This window comes from Vanacampus margaritifer, chromosome 4 (assembly GCF_051991255.1).
Source record: "Vanacampus margaritifer isolate UIUO_Vmar chromosome 4, RoL_Vmar_1.0, whole genome shotgun sequence".
Taxonomy (NCBI): domain Eukaryota; kingdom Metazoa; phylum Chordata; class Actinopteri; order Syngnathiformes; family Syngnathidae; genus Vanacampus; species Vanacampus margaritifer.
This window is the reverse complement of record NC_135435.1, coordinates 12,003,590-12,024,387: the sequence shown is the minus strand read 5'-3', so window position 1 is coordinate 12,024,387 and position 20,798 is coordinate 12,003,590. Positions and strand designations below refer to the sequence as shown.

Below are 20,798 nucleotides of genomic sequence, written 5' to 3'. Positions count from 1 at the left end.
ATGTAGTTATGTTTATTGCTCAAACACAACCTGCGCTACATTAAAAGTAAACATCCACTGTTAAAATAAAGGATAGTCTGCGGTCTAAATTAATAGTGTGATTAATCTGCGTTAATACAAGATTAATGCAATAATTTGTTTGTGATTAATTAATGAGTTAACGCTTTAACTTTGACAGCCCTAGTTTTAACCATCAAGGAGAGAAAAAACGTGAGTGACATAGCAGGAATGACATCATCAAGGTAATTGCTCTGACCATGAGTTGACCGAAGTATATTTTTAATATTAAATATTTAGAATATTTTTTTCATATTTTTTTCAAATGTTTTCAGCCATAAGGCAGTGTGTCACACAAAACAATGCAACACTGTTACTCATATTATCAGAAAAATACATTAATATAAGTTTACACAAAAAAATACTAGTGTACTTTTGAGCCAAAATTCACTAGCATTGATTTACAACTTTTTATGGAGCAGTGCTTCTCAAATATTTTTTGTTAGCCACCCCCCACCAAGAAAAAAATAAATCACACACCACCAACTCTCTGCCACGACTATACATAGTATCATTTGTACCGTATATAGATAGTACAATTTGTCTATAAAACTGTTGTAAGTACACCTCTTTCAGAAGAGCTAATACTCCTTGCACACAATGAGTGACAATGCCACCTACTGTAGTGGATGTGCAACTACACACACACACACATGGCAAAAAAAGGGAAAAAGTATATATATATATATATATATATATATATATATATTACATGACAAATAATAAGAAATCTCAAAAAGTGTTGACAGCTAAGCTGGATGCATCACATTAGATGATGGTTTACAATTTGTTTTTCTTGAATAACACAACATAATAAAATAAAATGTCTGTTTATCAAAAACGTTGGTGCCTAAATTGTCCTCTAATTCTGGAAAGACCTAAAAATGCTTCTAACGAGCGGCTAATGAAATGACCTCCTACCTTTGCAAGGATATGTATGATGATCTGTAACCCCTCAACCTACTCTTAAGGATTTGCATGCTGCAAGTACCAAGAAAAGTTTCTGTTGGGCTCACCCCACCCTGGACATCAGCCCCTTTCCTCTGGTCAGCGCTATGAAACCATTAATGGGACAGAGGTTTTATTCTGTAACATTATCACATTTTGCACACTAAAACAGCACTTAGATAAAGGAAAAAAATATCAATTTAAATGTATTGCACATAAAATTAAATGCATAATTGTACCATAATTGTACATTTTAAAAAACAGATAGTTCTTAAACATTACGTGCAAATGTACGGTATGAGCGAAATACAACTGAACTGTACATAGGCAGTGACATTTTGCACACCACTTAAATAATTGACTTGTAATTGCGCGGCTACACTTTTGTCAGTTCTCAGTGGTGATAACTATAAATACTGTACAATAAAAGATTGTACAGTATTCATAGTTGTAGCTCTGTCACTCCACCATTTTCACGATTCAGCTTTATCAAATATTACTATGCTACTTCACACTTTAAATTGCTAATGACTCTCTGTAATTTGTACATTTGTGTATGCATCCAAAATGTGTACAGTGGTTCCTTGACTTACTAGCGCCACACCTTATGAGTTTTTTATATGTCTCCACTCAAGTGAAGCAAAAAAAAAGAAGGGGCATGACATGTACAGATGCACTTTGAGCCATTTATTGAATGGGACAACCAATCAAACACATAAATACAAAATGAGCGAACAGTCGGCCACAACGAACGTCCAGATGCAGACAGAAACTAATCTGCTATATTCCCGATGTCATTCACTAGGCCACACCCCATTAAAGGCATTCAGATCAGGCACACAGACTACCATTATGGTTTTATAAAAAGTTTGACATTCTCTTACTATTGTTCTTTATTAAAGGGACTGTGCAAGATTTAGTGCCAGGGGAGCGACGTGGGTCAGTGGTAGAGTCTTGCACCCTTGAGGTTGTGGGTTTGATCCTAGGCCATTGTGACCATGTCAAAGTATCTTTGAGCGAGATACTGAACCCCAAATTGCTCCTGATACTGCATCATCAGTAGGTGAATGAGTAGTCAAAATGTAAAGCGCTCTGAGGGTCTTGTAAGGTGGAAAAGAGCTATATAAATGAAGTACCGTTCACCACCCACTGGTGAAGTAATGGGGTAGATGCCACGGACTTCCGACTTCCGGGTTTCACACATCAGCGCCGTTTCCGGTCACTGCTGGCTGCGTTCCAACACTCGCACCCCCACCCCTGCGCCCTCCCACCCGCGGGAGCACGCATCTTAGCTCTCTGAAATGCTTCGGACAACTAAGACAGACACACTCGCACCCATCAACGGAACGCGCAACCAAGGGGCACAAAGGCGGAAGCGCAAGCACTGGGACGCGGCCCACACGTCGCAAACCGGAACCGGAAACAAAGCTGATGTGTGAAACCCAGAAGTCGGAAGTCCCGCCTCCTCTATGGCATATACCTCATAGAATGCAGTGCTTTTGAATCGTTACTTCAGAGAGACCACGGTCCGCAATCCTACAACCAGTTACTACGAATTATTATTTGAAGTGAGCTGGGGCGCGAGCAGGATCTAGCAGGAGCGGTGAGCAAGAGTAGCTAGCAAGAACTCGCTGAAGTGGCTAACAAGAGCGGCTAGCAAGAACTAGCTGGAGCGGCTAACAAGCGTGAGTAGCGGGAGAAGCTAGCAAAAGCTAGTGAGAGTGAAGAGACAAGCGGAAGCACAAGCACTGGGACGCGGCCCACACGTCACAAAAAAAAAAGGAAATTAAAGCTGATGTGTGAAACCCGGAAGTTGGAAGTCCAGCCTTCTTTATACCCCATAGAATGCAATGATTTTAATTTTTTTACCTCAGAGAGACCACACTCTGCAATCCTACTACCAATTACTACAAATTATTATTTGCAGTGAGCGAGCGAGCAGGAGCTAGCAGGAGCGACGAGCAAGAGCAGCTAGCAGGAGCGACGAGCAAGAGCAGCTAGCAAGAACTCGCTGAAGCGGCTAGCAAGAACTAGCTGGAGCGGCTAACAAGTGCGACTAGCGGGAGAAGCTAGCAAAAGCTATCAAGAGTGAACAGACAAGCTGCGGAAGCCTGAATCACAGGACTCAGCGACGACCACCTGCAAGCCCCAGCTGTGGGAAATAAGCGGCAGTCATCCCATTTGGTGCAACACTAGCCATAAGCACCACCAGAGGTTAACTACATTTGCGAAATTCATCGGCTATCCGTAGCAGAAAGATGTTGGCAAAACATGTCAGCCTCCTGTAAGGTGCGGCACGACCTATATTAATATAACTAACGATAACTTCACCTAAGATTATATATATATTTTTAAATGTATCTTGATGTGATAGGACAGGTTTTTTGTGTGCATATTATTGGGATTAATAGTGGATTTTGAAAATGAGCTAATTATTAACTCTAAACACTAGATGGAACTTAATCCTTCACACTGTTGGTTTAAAACCACATAAAAATTGTATGAGTAAATTGAGTTAAGACTTAGTTATAGAATGAATTAAACTTGGAAGTCTGCATGTGGTAGTATACACACATATATATATATACACAAACACACACACACACTTTTTTTATGCCAAAGTTGTCCCCTACTAGTGAAGGCAACTTGTGTTTTCAAAATACGGGGCCAATAAAGATGATTCCGATTCATTTAAACATAAAAATATTTCCCAGGCATTAGCCAAAAAGTTTAAAAGGGGCCGCACAGGGTGACATTAGCAGAAAGTAAAAAAAGCATCAAACATTAAGGATCATTTTCAATGTTTATGAAGCGTTAACATGAATGTGCCTGTAAACCAACACATCGTGGAGCTCCTAACAATAATTAGAGTTGATTTATGGGGCGTCTACAAAGGAAGAGAAAGCAGTTTGTTAATCGCATGTAATACCAGTTAAAAATAGATGCAGCCCAGCAGTGATGTGACATGAAGCGATACCAGTTGTTTGACCCGTCCTCATCAGGGTGGGGCATTTAGGAGCAGTTGCCCACTCCATCTGCAAAAAAAAAGAAAAAAGAAATCCCCCATCGCCCCACCCCCTTGTTGTTTTCCAGTTGAATGAAATAATCTTCCTCCGTCTGGAAACCTAGTCTGGGTCAGAGGGCCTGTGCTCAGCCTGTTGCTTATTGTGTGTTCAGAAGAGGAGGTAAAGAATACAATTAGGCACAGATGGCTGTCTTTGCCAGGCAATGTATTGATCCTACCCAGAGGAAGATCTGTCCCGTTTCTGTTTTTTGTTCTGACAAATGCCTTCTCATGTTAAGCCCGTGTGCAATTGATTTGTATTTGTTTGATCACGTATCACCCCTCAAAGCTCATCAATTGGTCAGTTAGTGAGACTGTGTGCACATTAACATTTATTTTTTACCCCCATCACGACACATAGGCTGTCTGTATACATGAAAATGACAGCTTTAGTATTAGATGCTGAGGTATAATACCTGCTCTTAAAAATTTAACCTGCATGCATGTAGATAGATCGCGAGGAAGATGCAATTAATTATATAAATGTTATACTTTTTGTCCTGAAAAAAAAATGCATGCATGAAACACTTTCAATACAATCAAAGATATGCAGACTCATTTTTTATGATAGAACATTTTTGGGGGGATATGTGAACGTGATGAAGAAACAAATAGCTTTGCAGGTAGTTCATAGTCCAATCCTTATGAGTGTTTTGATTATGTATTTGTGTTTGACTGTTTCTCCCTTTCAATAAAGTGCTGAAAGTGCATCTGTAACTTTTCTTCCACTTCACTTAAGCGATTGCGTATATGAAGCTTGCTCGTAATGTGCTCACAACACAAAGCTGGGGGTGGGGGGTTGAAGTGACGGTTTGTAACTCAAAAACTCTCAAATACATCCTTATTAGTGTTTTCCCATATTTTTGAGAGAAAGCAGGAGGCAGTTAAATGCACTTAGCACAATGGGCCCCTGCTAATTACAGGGGACAGGGACTGACCCCGACTACAAATAGAGGAAATCTGCGAATAATTGATGTGACCCTAAAAGTGATTAGAGTTGCCTATATTAATAGTTTGAGCATAAATATGTCACAAACTATGATCCTAAAGTACTTAGGAAGGGGCGTATAGGATTTCATATACTTAAAAACTTATAGTAAAGACTATTTTGACACAAAACAATTTAAACTTTTGCATTTACCATAAATAAGAAACAAACAAAATCAGTGAATAGGTGAATATAGGTGGATGCCGAACCCCAAATATGCAAGGGTACTACAATACTGTATACCACTTTTAATGAATAATACTGTATGCATTATAAATGTATATTTTTGTCATATCCTTTACGCTGCATACTTGAAAACTTTTGAAGAGTCGGCATTCAAATTAACGCAATCAATCTGTCTTTTAACATTAAATGGCTGAATTGAATGGCTGAATGGGAAAAGTAGAATTTGACTACTGAATAGTCAAAATGCATGAATTACAAACGTAATCATGACATGGTGCCTTTTTTATTTATTTATTTTTTTATAAAATCTGACTTTTTAGCATGGGGAGATGGCTGCATGTAGACAAACTGTGAAGGAGATGCACTTATTTATTTATTTATTTTTATTATGAAACATGGATTGCATACTTCAGTGTTCATAAAATGACTGCATGCATGAAAAGAAAGTTTTGGACGAAGTTCACCGCACTTGGACTTGGAAAAATGTGTTGCAGGTTTGCATAGTCTATCGCATGAGATATTAATATTTCGCGGCATGCTTGGAAACGGTATCACTTTCAGAATTAAAATGGATTTAATCGATAATGACAGAGGGTATGTAAATAATTAATTGTATTGGGTTTGTAATGTAACAATTAAGTGTCAATGTGACAATTGTGTCCTTTTTTTCAATATCTTTTTTTTTTAAAAAAAAATTAGGAATTCGAGTCATAAAGTCAGTCGCATCCTCTTTTTTTAAGGGGCCGCTGCGTACATTGAACGTCTATAATGTCATGTCGCATTTCAAAGTAATAATGGTCAACGACTGCATTCTTGTTGGTTGCCAAGGGGCCGCTGCACAAATAACTTTTTCCCCCTCTTTGTGTGGCAGTAGAGAGCCGACGACGTCAGGTCGGTTCCTTGAAGTGGAGCCTGAATAAACCTTGAGAAGAGACTCTCCTTCAATCTGCTAACACACACACACACATACACACAGTGCGAGACTCAATTACTGCCCAATTCCCCTTCTTTATCATTCGTCATCGACTTCTTTCATAACCAAAAGCGACCCAGAGAGGTGGAAAAAGAAGCAAAACACACGAGCAAACCGGAGTGTTAGCTGAGCCCTTTAATCCACGTTGGAAATAAGTAAAGTGCAAAGTAAAACAAGGTAAGTGTTTTATTTCATTTCACTATGAATGACTGTCGACGTGTTTTCGCTCTCATCACATTCAATTGGAATCGCTGCTTCGTAGCTTCGCCTTTTGTCATTTACTGTACACTTACTTGAAAGCGGCATATGAGTTAAAATCCGAGAAGTTTTGTTGCTCTTAAATACATAATCTAAGTGTTCTTCTGCACTCTTCTCTTCGTGGTTATCTGATAGTAGGATAGATCGTCTTTTGTGTGCCTTGCTTGCTTCTCTTCTCACGCATCGCCTCACTTAATTCACTTGTTTTCTATTTGATCCCAATGTGTTTTTATGGAAAAAAAACAACAACTTTACGGTGGCTTCGTGGTCTGTTTTGGCTTTTCGTCAACGTACGCTTATCGCTTTGGTGGATGTTGTAATGCTGTTTTTAAAGGGCACCACTGCCGTCCAATTTACGACGACCAAACAAATTATCCACAGCTATAACTATTATTCCCCACGGTTGCTTTCGATTTAGTCCACGAATATTTGCTTATTTGTCACCATTACGTTAGTGGACTCCCCCGGTTCTGTTGGAGGTTGGACAAGACACCACTGTGTGTGTGTGTGTGTGTGTGTGGAGGGGGGGACAAGAGCTGCCATCGAGATCGCTTCCTCAAACCGAGAAGCAGCAAAACGTATCCCTTTTATGTGTGTATATTCACAATACCGTCCGTTTTCGCCGCCCCTGCCAAAAACAACAAGCCATTCGCCATCTTGGCTATCTTTAATGTTAATGTGTCCCCCCATACACAAACAACACTACTCACCTTCACACGCATCCACGTTGTGTTGCTAAGTTTTACAACAAAGTTTTCGACAAAAAAAAAAGAACAGAAAAAGGGGGTGTTGGTGACGGGGGACCACACGAGGGTTTATTGACTAGTTTGTCTTTGACGTTTATGGTAGCAAACGTAATGAGCGGCCAGCGAGTTAGCCGTGAGTGGACAAGACGTCGGTGGTTATAAAAGGCGATATAGCTCGTCATTTTCGATAGGCAGGTGGATTTAAAAGAGTTAAAGTCACAGTTTGTCTTTTCACAAACGTGTGTCTATTACTTATGTTTTCTTATAATGTGATTTCAAGTTGAACCAGTACGGACTGCTTTGTTTATCTTTGAATGAAGCAAAAGGGACCAAGAGAGGGGGAGGTAGGGAAACAAGGAAGGATGTTAATTACTATGAATCTTATTAAAGGGAGAATTGTCAGTGTCAATTCTGTCCAAATAGCACAAATTAATCTGAAATGAAATGTCTTTTAATTAATGTAAGCTTGTTAACACAAAAGTACATGTGATTGGGGGAAGACAGTATCTCTTGTCTGTTGTAATCCATGCTGAGCTATACTTTAGGTTCTAAAAAGAAAGACTCCATTAATCATCATAGCATCCGCTTATCTTTTATTATAGTTATTGTTGCACCCATTTAGTGACAGTGGAGCTAAACTTGAGCTCACATCTTATGTCTAAAGAGACAGGAATGGCCTCTTATCTCTTACTTGCGCTATTCCATGTTGTTGCACACATTGAGTCAGTGGAGCTAAACTTGAGCTCAATGTCCAAAGGGGACAGGAAAGGAAAAACCAAACAAGCAAATGCTTTGAAATGGAAAATGTGATCATTTCACCTCCCACCTCTTTTGTTTGGCCGTTTATTGCTGCAAAGCCGGAGTGCCGAGAAGCAGATGTTTAGCCAAACATGAAGGCACAGAGCCCCCACGTCCTTATGGGGATGGTGCTCCCTCCTCACGCTGCTGATGCATCGACATGACAGCTGCTTGATTTCATGGAGCTGCTTAGAAGCCATTAGTGGTATCACTGGATTGAAACACAGCAATGTACCTCAGTGTTTCAAATTCTCAAATATTGCTCTCACTTTTGTTCACAATGTATTGCAGCTGAACATACAACTAGTCATGTACAGTGGTACCTTGACTTATGTGCCATAACAAATTTCCTAATTGAAATAAACTGAAATATGCCATTAATCCATTCCAGCCCACCAGTAAAGAAAAATGGAACTCTGTTGTAAATACACAAAATATCTGTAAAAAAAATTTTTTTTTTCAAAATATAGTAGAAAATGAAACGTAACTTGTTTTATAAAGTGCAATTAGGCCAGTCCTTCTCAACTAGGGGGGTCGGCTTCCCGGGAGGGGCACGTGTGACAACAGGGAACCTTTTTTTGTTGTTGCCATACTAGAATAAAGTGTAATTACACATCCACTACAGTAGGTGGCAGTGTCGCTCTCATTGTCAAGAGAGTGCAAGCTGTATTAGCTTCTCTGTGGAGGGGTAGTTATAGCAAATTTTATAGACATGATACTATTTATAGTCGCGGCAGTAAGTTGGTGTGCGCAAAATATTCTTCCTGGGACGGGGGGTGTTCACAGCAAAAAAAGAATTTAGAAGTGCTGAATTAGGCTGAAAGTCACACACACAATGTAGTATTCAAGTGTGTACTATTAAGTTTAAGCACACTTGTACCAATGGATGGGCCATAGGGGCCAATGCCAGCCCAATAAGATCTTTGTGCCCCCACTTAAGGCATGGATCTCTCAAAAGATGTTTTTAAATTGAACTTTTTATTTTTATTTTATCATAGTAGCTATGTTTGTGTTAATTACTGTTTTTGAGTTCTTAACACTGTTTCAAAGTGCACCATTCAAGACTATTGACCGTGTGTGGCAACACTGTGGAGTACAGTATAAGATGTAAAAAATGACGAAGGGGGCGTGACCTACTGAGTGACATCAGCAGCTCTGACTCCAGCTGCATTAGGCTGTTTACCATGCTGTTAGTTCAGTGTGATGCTTGCGAGTGTTTTCATTTTGTATTTGTGTGTTTGACCCATTCAATAAATGGCTGAAAGTGCATTGATGACCCCCCTTTTTTCACTTCTTGAGCAGCTGCTCGCTGGTACAGCAAATTCGGGGATCGCAAAGCAAAAAACTGACCCAGCGACAGCTCGTAACTTGGACAAACTCATAAGATGGGGCAAGTCAAAGTCAAGGTACTACTGTACAAACATTTTGTACTTTCCCATATTTTTGAGAGTAGGCAGGAGCCAAAGTGAAAAAGGTTAACAAATCTGTCAGGGGTTGTTTGCTTTGTTGCTTTGGAATGAAAGCGCACAGTGGTACCTCAAGCACACTCAAATCAGTTTAATACTGAGTCTGGTTGTCATTCTCCTGTATTGGAACTGTTGTTTTTGAAGCGATAAAGGAGGAACTCTGCTCAACATGAACATTGAGGAATTAAGGATAGACATAGTTAAGCCCTATTTGCATGTCTACCAAAGTCACAGCAAATGGTTGCTATTGACTAAGCTGATTAGGTGAAATTAGGTTCACGAGCTCTGTGTCTTGGGGTGCTGAATCTGACAGAACGTGGACAGCTTTGGAGAATACAATCCCATGTGCACACAAAGCTCTATGCACTATAATCCTTTATTACTAAATATCTTTTGGGAGACATGAGACCTAAGCTCTGCATGTTTGAGAATATAGAGATTTATTAAGTCTGTGTGTTTAATCAATAGCTATTTGTCTCAAAATCAAATTGTTTCCTCTACTGACTGACTTCAGATGTGATGTTGAATGATGCATCTGTTGATGACCAGTCCCATAGCATGCTGCCAGGATGTTGTAATCAGTTGTTCTAAAATTTAGCAACGATAAGATTGAGTTTACTTTGATGACATGTAATTGCTGTAGAAAAAGTGAGTTTGATTTAATGTGGATTTGACTGAATGTAATGTTTAAAACAAAAAGAAGTTCATCTGACTGACAAATGAATTTGAGTATCCATATTGTTGACTGTATTGAACTAAATATTTTGAATTGGTTTACTTTAACATGCTGCTGTGTGTTCTCAACATTGTTGCATTGTTTATTTTCAACTGGCATCATACATGTCAGCATGTCACACAAGCCGCCAGTACACCTCAGTAGACCCAGGTTGTGTATTCTCCTGTTGTCAGCTGTTATGTGCTAAACCTTTTGCTTTGCAAGATTAGCTCCGTGTATGTAAAGCAAAACCTTTCACTGGCTTTTTGCAACACTTCATCGGAAATGATGAGCACAAGAAGACTCTTTACTTGTCACTTAGAGCTACCATGAAGCAAGCAAACTTGCATTCTCAGCAGAAAAAAATAGGCATTTTCCAAGTAATATGGTCCAAGATTAGTGAGCATTTCACGTTAATATCAGGAATGTACAAAGTTAGGCATACAGGCCATTTTTGGCGGCATACACATTGTTGCAGTTACTTACAAGTTTATGTATTCCATGACCAAACTCATAATTCATTTTGCTTCTATATAAAATCAATCTGTCCAATCCACTATTGAATGAGTTAAAATGCCAGTAATAAATTCCAGCCCCTTTTTAAATAATAAAAACGACTGTATTATAGAATAGAAAAATACAAACTGTAATAGAGAATGTAAAGAAATAATTTGCTTTATTTAGCTCTGACTGCTGCTCGGGTTGTCTGTCATGTGTGCTATTAGGCTAACACTTTATATTTTTTGGTTAGGTTTTGTGCCCCGTTTAATAAATGGCTGAACGTGCATCGACATATGTATGGCGTCTTATTTTCCCCCAAACCACCCGGATGCGTATATAGTGCTGTCTCGCAGCTAATAAATAAAAAACAAGATTTGTTTTCCCAAGTCAAGATACCACTGTAATTTACATTTAATATGACCTACTGGTATGTTAATGTGCTCTTACATTGGGTGGCGCTGCTGTTGAAAGACAGGTACATAAATAGTAGAATAGTGGTCGTGACGTCATGTGATTAGTGTGATAAGTGTGTATTATTATTTTGGATGTGCAAAGAAAACAGTCAAGAGGGTGTGTGTGACTGTTATGCACAGTTTTGGTGAGGGTGATTAAAGACTGATGTTAACGTAAAGAACTCATGACAACCATTTGTTGTCATTTTTCCTTTTTGAATTTTACAGCATTAATTGTAAAACTATTTGCATTGTTCGCTCCACTTTGTGCTGCTTGCCAAGGATGGATTCATGAAACATCACACTAATGATCTTCAAGTAAACACTTCAAATAAATATCAGTCAGCTTGGTGCAGTTTGCTCTTGTTTTGGTTTTATGTCTTGTGCAATTAATTGAAAGCTTTGATGGCGCAATTCTTTTGTAAACATATCATTGCATAACATCATCTTTACACACTCTTATTGGATGTTTGATAAACAAATGGCAAGCAAAGCCAAAATGGCCCCCACATCTTTCCATTTTTTTGTATGCAGCCCTTAGTGGACAAAGTATGGACATCGCTTAAGTAAACAAAACTACTGCATTAAATTGACTGGAACCCGTCCGTCTTGTAATTTTATGTCAATTCTTAATCTGACAGCGTTGAGCTCTTTAAAAATTGGAATAACACAAGGACTATTGAATAGGAAACCAAATTGCCCTTGCTTGTGAAAACGTGGCTCAAACATTTTTTTAAATTTTTATTTAGATTTGATAAATTAAAAAAAGTAGTGTGTGTTGTGTTAGTCCATGACAATAAAAAATATAATACTGTTAATGCATAATAGTCATTGCTCTAGGTTATTTGATGGGTCTGTAACAAATTATTCCAAATATAATTGAGCTCACCAGGACATTGAGTTATAATAGTCCACCAAATTGACAAGTGACAAGTGTTATGGAACAATTTGTTGGAAAACTATGCAGCACTACTGTACTACGTTCTGTGTCAGAGGTGGGCGCACTCGGTCCTCGAGGGCCGGAGTCCTGCAGATTTTGGAGGTTTCCCTCTTCCAACACAAGCTGATTCCAATAGACAGGATCCTTATCAGGCTTATGCAGGGCTTGCTGATGAACTGATCATATACCTGCTGTGTTGGAGAAGGGAAACATCCAAAACCTGCAGGACTTTGGCCCTCGAGGACCAAGTTTGCCCACCACTGTTATGTCAATGATTCGCAAAGTGGTGCAAGGGTTCCTATTAGTAGTATGCGAAAGTATGACTGAAAACATGGTAAAACTGTGCACTGTCCATATAATGGACAATTTGAATTCAAGTCAAAATGGCGGTCTTACGGGGAAAACATTTCAACATTATCCATTTATTGAAAAGCATTTGACTTTGGATTGTTGTAATTTGATTTTCGAGGATTATTTGGATTTCAAAATGCTAGTTTGACTACTATAACAATCTGCCTGCAGAGGCAAAAGTATGATCTGAACAGAAATTGGTCTTGGTCTAACGTTTGACAAATGTCCTTACAGCCAAGACTATATTATTAACCACATTACATTATTACATAAAAAAATAATAATGATGGAATCATAACCCCGTATGTATACAATTAAGTTATTTGGTCATCTGAATATTGAATATTATGCTAACAATGTAATAATAACTGTTTCATATAAAATTAAAATGTGTGATGTTACCAGGCACGGACTGGGACAATTCCCTGTCGGCCGTCCCATATTTCAGGCCGCGAATCAGCAGACAGGAGCCCATACAATGTTTCAAAATTGCGCAGGCACCAGCCCACACATAATCAGCCCGTAAATAAATAGTCACCACGCCATCTTATGTTGACTGTCTCTTAGTCAATCAACTGTAGTTCCAAAAACTCTTACAGGCCATTATATATAGCACTGACTGCCTGCCTTTGTTACTAAGGGTGTCACCAAGTTACAATAATTTTATATAAAAAGTAGCAAAACTTTAATCCACGAATAGAAACAATATAACTATATTAAACCTTGTGTGTACAAAAATAACACATAGAGAAAAGAGGGGGGGGGGGGGGCTGGTGTCTTCACTCCATTTATATAGATGATGCAAGCTGGTTAGCGCCTAGAATATGTGGAAAACAAAATAATAAATTTTATAACACTTAAAAACGATTCTTAGCACTTAAGTGCTCACTATAAAGCATTGTGGTCTTCCATTTCAAACCCAATATCAGAAATTCTTGCATGTTTTTTTAATTTAAATATAGTAAATTAAGATTTGTTTAGTACAGTTGAGTTGTATTTAGCTTTTTAAGTAAAATACTGTTGTATTTGATCTTCTAGATGAACTAGTAATATAGCCTACTACTTTGGCTTACTATAATGCTACTGTTAATTTTGGTCATATTAGTAGTCCTTGGTGAACCAACCAAGTATTATTTAGGTGGGTAGTTGGTGTGAAAAGATAGGGAACCACTGTTCTATGACACAGTTTACCAGTGTGCACAATATGTGTCTGCTGTTACCTGCTAACCTAAATCTTTAGTTGCTGTACTAGCAGGATTTTCTATTTAGACAACGATTAATTGGAGCCACAAACAATCTATTGATGGTAATGACCATCTGGGAGCCCTGTCAAATCTCTGCATGCGAGTGCTGACACAGAGCTGTGAAATCTAGAGAGGTTGCCGAGTTCTGCTCTGTGTTGCACAAACCTTTGTACCAGTCATAACTCTTGGTCAACCTTTTACATATGAATGTGCACAAGCAGAAAACAATAATTACTAATGAAATATACCAAGCAGTGAGAACTAACAGATGTTTAGTAGGAGACATTAATACTATAAGGGCTAATGGCCCTTAGAGAGGAAGATGCATTTTAGTGAAAGCTCTGGGCATCTAATTGATAATTCCTTTTATTGTTACAAATCCAGTTGGGGATTCTCAGTGTTGGCCTCAAACTGACTTGAGCTGTTTTACAGGTCCATGCAGGCAGCCTATTTATTGATATGGATGATACGTATTTACATGAAAGCACAGGCTAATGCCCTTTCAGTTGGAAAGTTGGTTCACTTTCAGATGAGCCACGTAACCTTATGTTGCCTTGCTATTTTTGGCCAGCAAGTCCTGTTAATCATCAGGCTGCCCGAATAACTCAAAAAAAGTGTCACGTGTTAACCACCTTTTAATGTGAGTTGCTAATGCTGCTTTAACAAGTAATGTATCTACCATATAAAATAAACCTGATACGTCAATGGACCCAGGGATATGTTTGCTTTTGGAGAAACAAGTGAACAAATTGAACAGTTCATTAAAACTGAACAAATCAAGCTTCATGTTGGTGTTCTTTGTTTAATGTGCTGTTTACACATGGTGGCTTAATGACCAAACAATAGGCGGCATAACGTACAAATGGGTCACCCCCGTGTTGACTTTCAGGAGACAGAAGACAGAGCAGCCAAATTTGGGAGGGAATGGCGATAAGCTGCTTCTTTTCTCCCCCCTGGGTCTTTATTTATCATTCAATGTGAGAATTTCCTTGATGAAAGTCAAGGTTGTTTGTGCACGCTCTTGTTTTCCACCACGAAGGCAGAAAGGTTGATTTTCTCCCCCCACCATCTTCCTCTAAAGCAGATGCCTTGTGAAATTCACGTTTTTTTTTTTCGTTTTTTTTTTTTTAATGAATTATCCAAAGGTCGGGGGCATTTTTTCTCTCCTTGAGGGCTGTTTTATTTGTTTTGTACATTAGTGAGGAAGTGAAAAATCTATCACCTCCAACAGAAAGCATCAATTGAATGTGCCCTTTATAAAAGGAAAGTGACAGGTAAATCAGGCAACATTGGGAAACTTATTTGTCGTTTTGAGGAAGTCGCGCAAGTGAGACGTTCACAAAGTCTTCATTTTGTTTCAGTAGGAACTTGATTATGAAAATGCCAACAAGGTCGGGAAGCCTGCCATTTTCTTCTGATGTTCACAACACCTCAATGCTCCCCTCTGCAGCGGGGGGGGGCTGTATTTACACTTTTCCACAGAATTCCTTCTCCACACTGGCTCCACTTTGATGGGGAAAATGATTCTGGGAATGGGGAAAAATCAGAAGAGGGCTTTGGTTGAGGCAATGGGAATGATATTAGTTTCTCTGTTGGTTTGCCTCCTGGGTCAGATTCTGATCCTTTAGAGAAGCTTGTTGCAGGCAGGGGAGGCTGCGGGACTTGTGGGTGCTAACAAATATGCATGAACACATACACAAGTGTTGCTAGAATACAGGCATCAGGGCTTAGGATTTGGACACACACACACACACACACACTCCCAGATACACAAATGCATACGACAGCCCCCTATTTATTGATCTTCTTCAGCATTTAAAATCTGGTCACTGATGCCACAAAGGCTTTTATTTTAGCTGTGCTGGCAAAGCCTGCTTGAGGCTGAGCCAGAATGTTAAATATTTAACTCCCACACAATGCCATGAGAAATGACAAGGGTAGAGGAAAAAAACAAACAGGAAAGCAGTTTGAAGCTGTGCAATAGCTTGATGTGTGTTTGTACTAAAGCATGCTTTATGTAAGCGGCACTTGTGCAATCATCAGCTGAACATATGCAGCATCGTTCACATTTGAAATTCATAGGAAATAGGAAACTGTTATTTATCTAAAAAATAAGTCATGACAAGGAATAAGATGTCAGTTTGAATCAGCCTTAACTCAATGCTGACCTACACAGCCATACCTTGTTAGCAACACAGGCTGAACTCTTTGCAGTGACTGGATTAGTCATTACTGGACCTGGGACAAGCTGCTGTTTTTAGCGTTTTAAGGTTACAAAAGGGGACTCATGTTAAGAGAAGTGACTCAACTATGTCTAATCCACAGAAGCCCCATCACACGTAGTGATAAGCTGAGTACATCAGTCACTGCCATCTCCATGTTTGAGTACCATTTGTTTCTTTTAGCCTGCTCTCAGTGTGCGAAACCCTAAAGTAAAAACTAACTTCTCCCTTTTTCTCATGTGGAAATTATTTGTGTGCAGCGTGTCTCAGGTGATGATGAAGAAATGGTGCCATTAGTGTTGTTCACATTTCAGCATAATATGACTAGAAAAGGTCAAAGCCCAATGTATTGTTAGTGACAGCGCAACATTGCGGAGAACAGTATGGTGCATTAACATTATCATAAAAACAAAACAAAACACCACAAGGCAGCTAAACCACAAGCGTTTGCGCATCCAGCTTGAACCTGCTACCGCCGTTGTTTTTCTGGAAAAGCCCAGCTCGCCTCAGCTCGCTTGTGGCATTGTCCCGTCCCCCCCCCCCCCCTTTTTTTTTTTCTATCTGTCCCTCGCTTGTGCTCTCGCCTCCTGAACGATGACACTGAGAGACAGCTGTAACGTGAGACGCGTCTCGATCCTGGCAGGGGCTTGGAAAGCCGAGGTGGAAGAAGGGAGGGAGAGGCCTTTATCTGAGACTGGGGCCACTGACCTCCCTCATTCCCCTTCTCCTCCTTTCTCTCTTCGTCTTTGCGTCTGGTCACATATCCTATCCTCCCCCACCAACTGAAGCTAGGGCTGCACTCTCAAAAAATGGAATGTGAGGAGGACACATGGGCTGATGGGGGTGTGCATGTCCTCCTGGTTTTGTCTTTTTCTTACTTGTACAATTTAGAGCATTTCTCAGTATCTCACTTTGGTCTTAGAGCATTTCTCAGCATCTCACTTTGGTCTTATAGATACATTCAACACGTGCTCAATTGAGCTTTTTTTTATGCTCTCTGACTTTTTCAGTGCAACACGCAGATGGAAACAGTGACACATCCCCCAAACTCCAAGCGACGGTTGCTAAATCCTCTGCGAGAGCTCCCGTGTGTAATCCAAACATTTAGGGCTAATTTAAGCATGCAGGCAGTGGCAGCATCCTTTAGGAAGCAACAGCTCTCTCACTCTCGCTCCCTTCCTCCGTCCACCAAGTGTGTGCAAAGACTTTTGTGTGTTTATGAGCGAATGTCTTTTTGTAGCTGGAGGAAAATGAAAGCACTCAATCACTCACCTGTCAGAGTACTTCAGAATCTATCACACACAAACACGCACACGCACGCACGTACGCACACACACGCGCGCACTTAACCCTGAGGGTTTGACAGGACTGGCCCTTTATTGACTCCCTTGATCAAGGAGACAGTAGATCCATTTAATAGAAGCACATATGCACGCGCATGCACACACTCATACAATTGCTGAAATAAGAATGGATCTTCATTTTTTTCTCTTCCCAACGCTAGTGTAACCTTCCACATGCTACAGAGCATGTTATGTAAAATCACTGGTGAGTTGGCTGTTGTGTCAGATTTGGAAAACGAGTACTCAAAGCTGCCATCTTGCCATCATTATGAAATTGGCTGCCAATTCTTTTATATCTGAAATGGTGCTTCCTTTTCACATCCTTGATGTTCAACCTATGGTTTCATTGGACCAAACACATGGGAAAATGTGTTACGGTCCGATGAAGTCAAGGTTCAACTTTTTGGCCATCTTTCCTCAAGGAATGCCCTAAGACACAAGGTGGAGGAAATTTTGAACATTTCTGGATTTAGTGTTAGTGTTAGTGCAAAACTTTCTCACAAAAATATGCCAGGAAGAAACATACTAGAACGACCTAACTGTATTTGGGGTTAATTAAAAGCGCTTAAAATGGCGGCACGTTTGTGCAGACTCCCATTTAACATGAGCTTGTACATGATTGGTTGATTCTGAGCACAACTATATCCACAAATATGAGGGTGCGCAACTGCATTATCTCATTTATCTAATTTCTCACTACTTTTCAATTGAGTTGTACCAGTTACAATAATGGTAAAAATTAGGTTATGAAATTGTTATGAATTTCTTGGTCTCATTTTTTAGTGTCTCAAAAACCTGGCATTTGAACAAGGGTGTGCATACTTTTTATAGCCACTCTGCATCGACCAGTCAAAAACATTAATATCCAATAAAAGAGCTATATCAAATATTCTGTCTTTACAGAGTTAATAATGCTCTGTTTTGATTGACACTCAGAGATTTATTAATGACCGGGGGACCGGTGCACATAAGCGATGCGCATGAGGACTGGAAATTGAATGTTGTGCTCCAGTTTGTTTAGGTCACTCGCCTCATTTTGCCACATTCTGTCAAAATGTCATTACGCGAATGCGGCCTGTGATGCAAAAAAAAAAAAAAAAAAAGAGTGGACACCGGATGGCTGCCCTAGAAAACTACGCAATAAGTAGATGATGACAGGTTCCCATACCACACTGCATAAGTGAGAAGTGGGCAATTAATTTTTCGAATGGGGCATGCAACTCAATTGTGGTAAATATGAATTTAATGACTTTTTTGTAGCCCTGGTAGATGATATTTAATTGTAAACTGAACACCCCCTTCCCCCGCTAAATTTATCTCTGTGCAGGAAATAAGATTGGTGCTAAAATGAGGATCACAGTTGACGTTGGCACGTTTAAATTTTTTATTTTTTAAATAATTGATAGAATGGTTGGAGAAGTCACTGACTATAATGACAATGATAAGTTGGCAAGCCACAGCTTTTGTTTGCTTGCACTGTTGACACACATGCACAACAAAATAAAAGCAATGCCTACTGTACATTTTATTTTAACTTCAGGAAGGCTGCAGAGACTATGGATAGGCTGAATGTGGCTCATGGGCCGTACCATGCCCAAATGTGCCGTAAGTCTTTAAATTAATCCATGAGCTCAGTTGGTCGGGAAAAAAATGAGGACCAAACAACAACCTTCGGTGCTCATTTGAGAACCATCCATCCATCCATCCATCCATTTTCTTGACCGCTTTTCCTCACAAGGGTCGCGGGGGTGCTGGAGCCTATCCCAGCTGGCTTCGGGCAGTAGGCAGGGTACACCCTGAACTGGTTGCCAGCCAATCACAGGGCACACAGAGACAAACAACCATACTCACAATCACACCTATGGACAATTTGGAGTGTTCAATTAACCTGCCATGCATGTCTTTGGAATGTGGGAGGAAACCGGAGTACCCGGTGAAAACCCACGCAAGCACGGGGAGAACATGCAAACTCCACCCAGGAAGGCCGAAGCCCGGACTCGATCTCACGTCCTCAGCACTGGGAGGCGGACGTGCTAACCAGTCAGCCACCGTGCTGCCTCATTTGAGAACCATACCAGAGTTTTCATGTGCACCCCTATTAATAACAATATTATTGTAGTACTCAGTGGTGTTATCATACCAAGTGCTGGAACAAATATTTTGGTTACCTTAATTAGTTACATAGAGATGTGAGACAGTTCTACAACCACAGTAATTATATTACATAGAGTTGTGCAGCTGTCCAATAGGAGACTATTCAATACATATGTTGATACATGGGTGCGGTACGATTCAAGGACAGTTTATTTTAAAGTAGAATGATTAGATTCTGTTGCATTGAGTGAGATTATGAGTCGGTTCCATACGGCACGGCTAAGTTCAAGAGGGTATGATGCAAAGGGATTATTGTTGTCATTTTACAATATGAATTGTCATTCGGTTGCAGTAAATGTGGCATTTGCTTCAGAGATATCTCTTGAATAAAAGATGATTTCATATGTCTTGAAATAGTTGTTGGAACGATTCGATCTGATGAAAACCCTGAACATTATTATCGTTTTAAAGCTAGAATATTTGATAGAGTTCTTGTATTGGACCTAATTGTATTATGCAAGTGGTCATAATGTGTTGGCTGGTTGTTTGGAAAGCTTTATCAGTTCACGCCATATCTCCTAAATCCTTTTAAAACCCACATATTGCATCTTTGACGAGGTATAGCCGTGCCACCGTCCTCTTTTGGATTTATTCTGTCGGCCCTGGCTACTTTTGGGCCCTGGTAGGTCACGTTTCAGTCTGAGTGTTTTTGGATGAGCATTGAGCCGGCAGAGTGTTTGGGAGGGAGAGAGATGTGACAGCTGTGTTGGTCATGGCTACTCTGACCTTCACACGTCATGTTGATGGATCATAAAATTTGTAACGATACACTGAAGCTGTTGTTTAGGCCCACACAAGCCCGACGATCTGTTCACATAACTGGTGCCATCACTGGTCCAAAGCAAACGGTGGACGGTCACCAAGTAGGACAGCTTGAGTGCATATGAATGACTTTTGTCTCGTATGGAGAAGCACATTTCTGCAATGGGCTCTCTGCCACAAAGCGAGAGGAGTGATGACGGCAGCACAAAAACATGCACGTGTACACAGCCAAGAACACACACGTACACACATACGCACGCGCTTGGCATTTCTTATACATTCTATCTCCCACAAATGGATTGCAGGATTGTTCAGAGCTTTTTGCCTGTCCCAAAGCGCTTTGCTCTGTGCGTCGGCTCTCCGGAGACGGCACTTGCCCCATCTAGTCAAGGAAGAAACCATTTAGTGGAATGAAAAAGGCACACATATTGGAAGGCATACACAGGGTGGCTGCTGGGAGGATTTGACTAGCATGTAGACAAACGTTTCCCACAAAGGTTTTTTATTGCTCCACCGGCTCCCTACTTTGCCCCAAACACACACTTTCTCACATTCAAAAGTACTCGCACACAGATTCTATTTTGTCAGCTTTCAGCTGCAGATCGTGTAACGATAAAAGATGCTGCCCCG

At 40.1% G+C, this 20,798-nt stretch overlaps 1 protein-coding gene across 14 annotated transcripts in view; it reads left to right on the top strand.

Annotated features, from left to right (window-relative positions):
- The first annotated feature begins 6,187 nt into the window (after positions 1-6,187).
- Positions 6,188-20,798, top strand: part of baz2ba (bromodomain adjacent to zinc finger domain, 2Ba) — a 105,557-nt gene continuing 90,946 nt past the window's right edge. For 13 of the 14 annotated variants that reach the window (XM_077563734.1, XM_077563731.1, XM_077563733.1 and 10 more), the window contains exon 1: positions 6,188-6,393. The gene's annotated coding sequence lies outside the window, so the exon portion shown is untranslated. Of the gene's footprint in view, positions 6,394-7,480; positions 7,565-20,798 lie in introns of those variants that run through there. The other variant, XM_077563722.1, reaches the window with a different exon arrangement.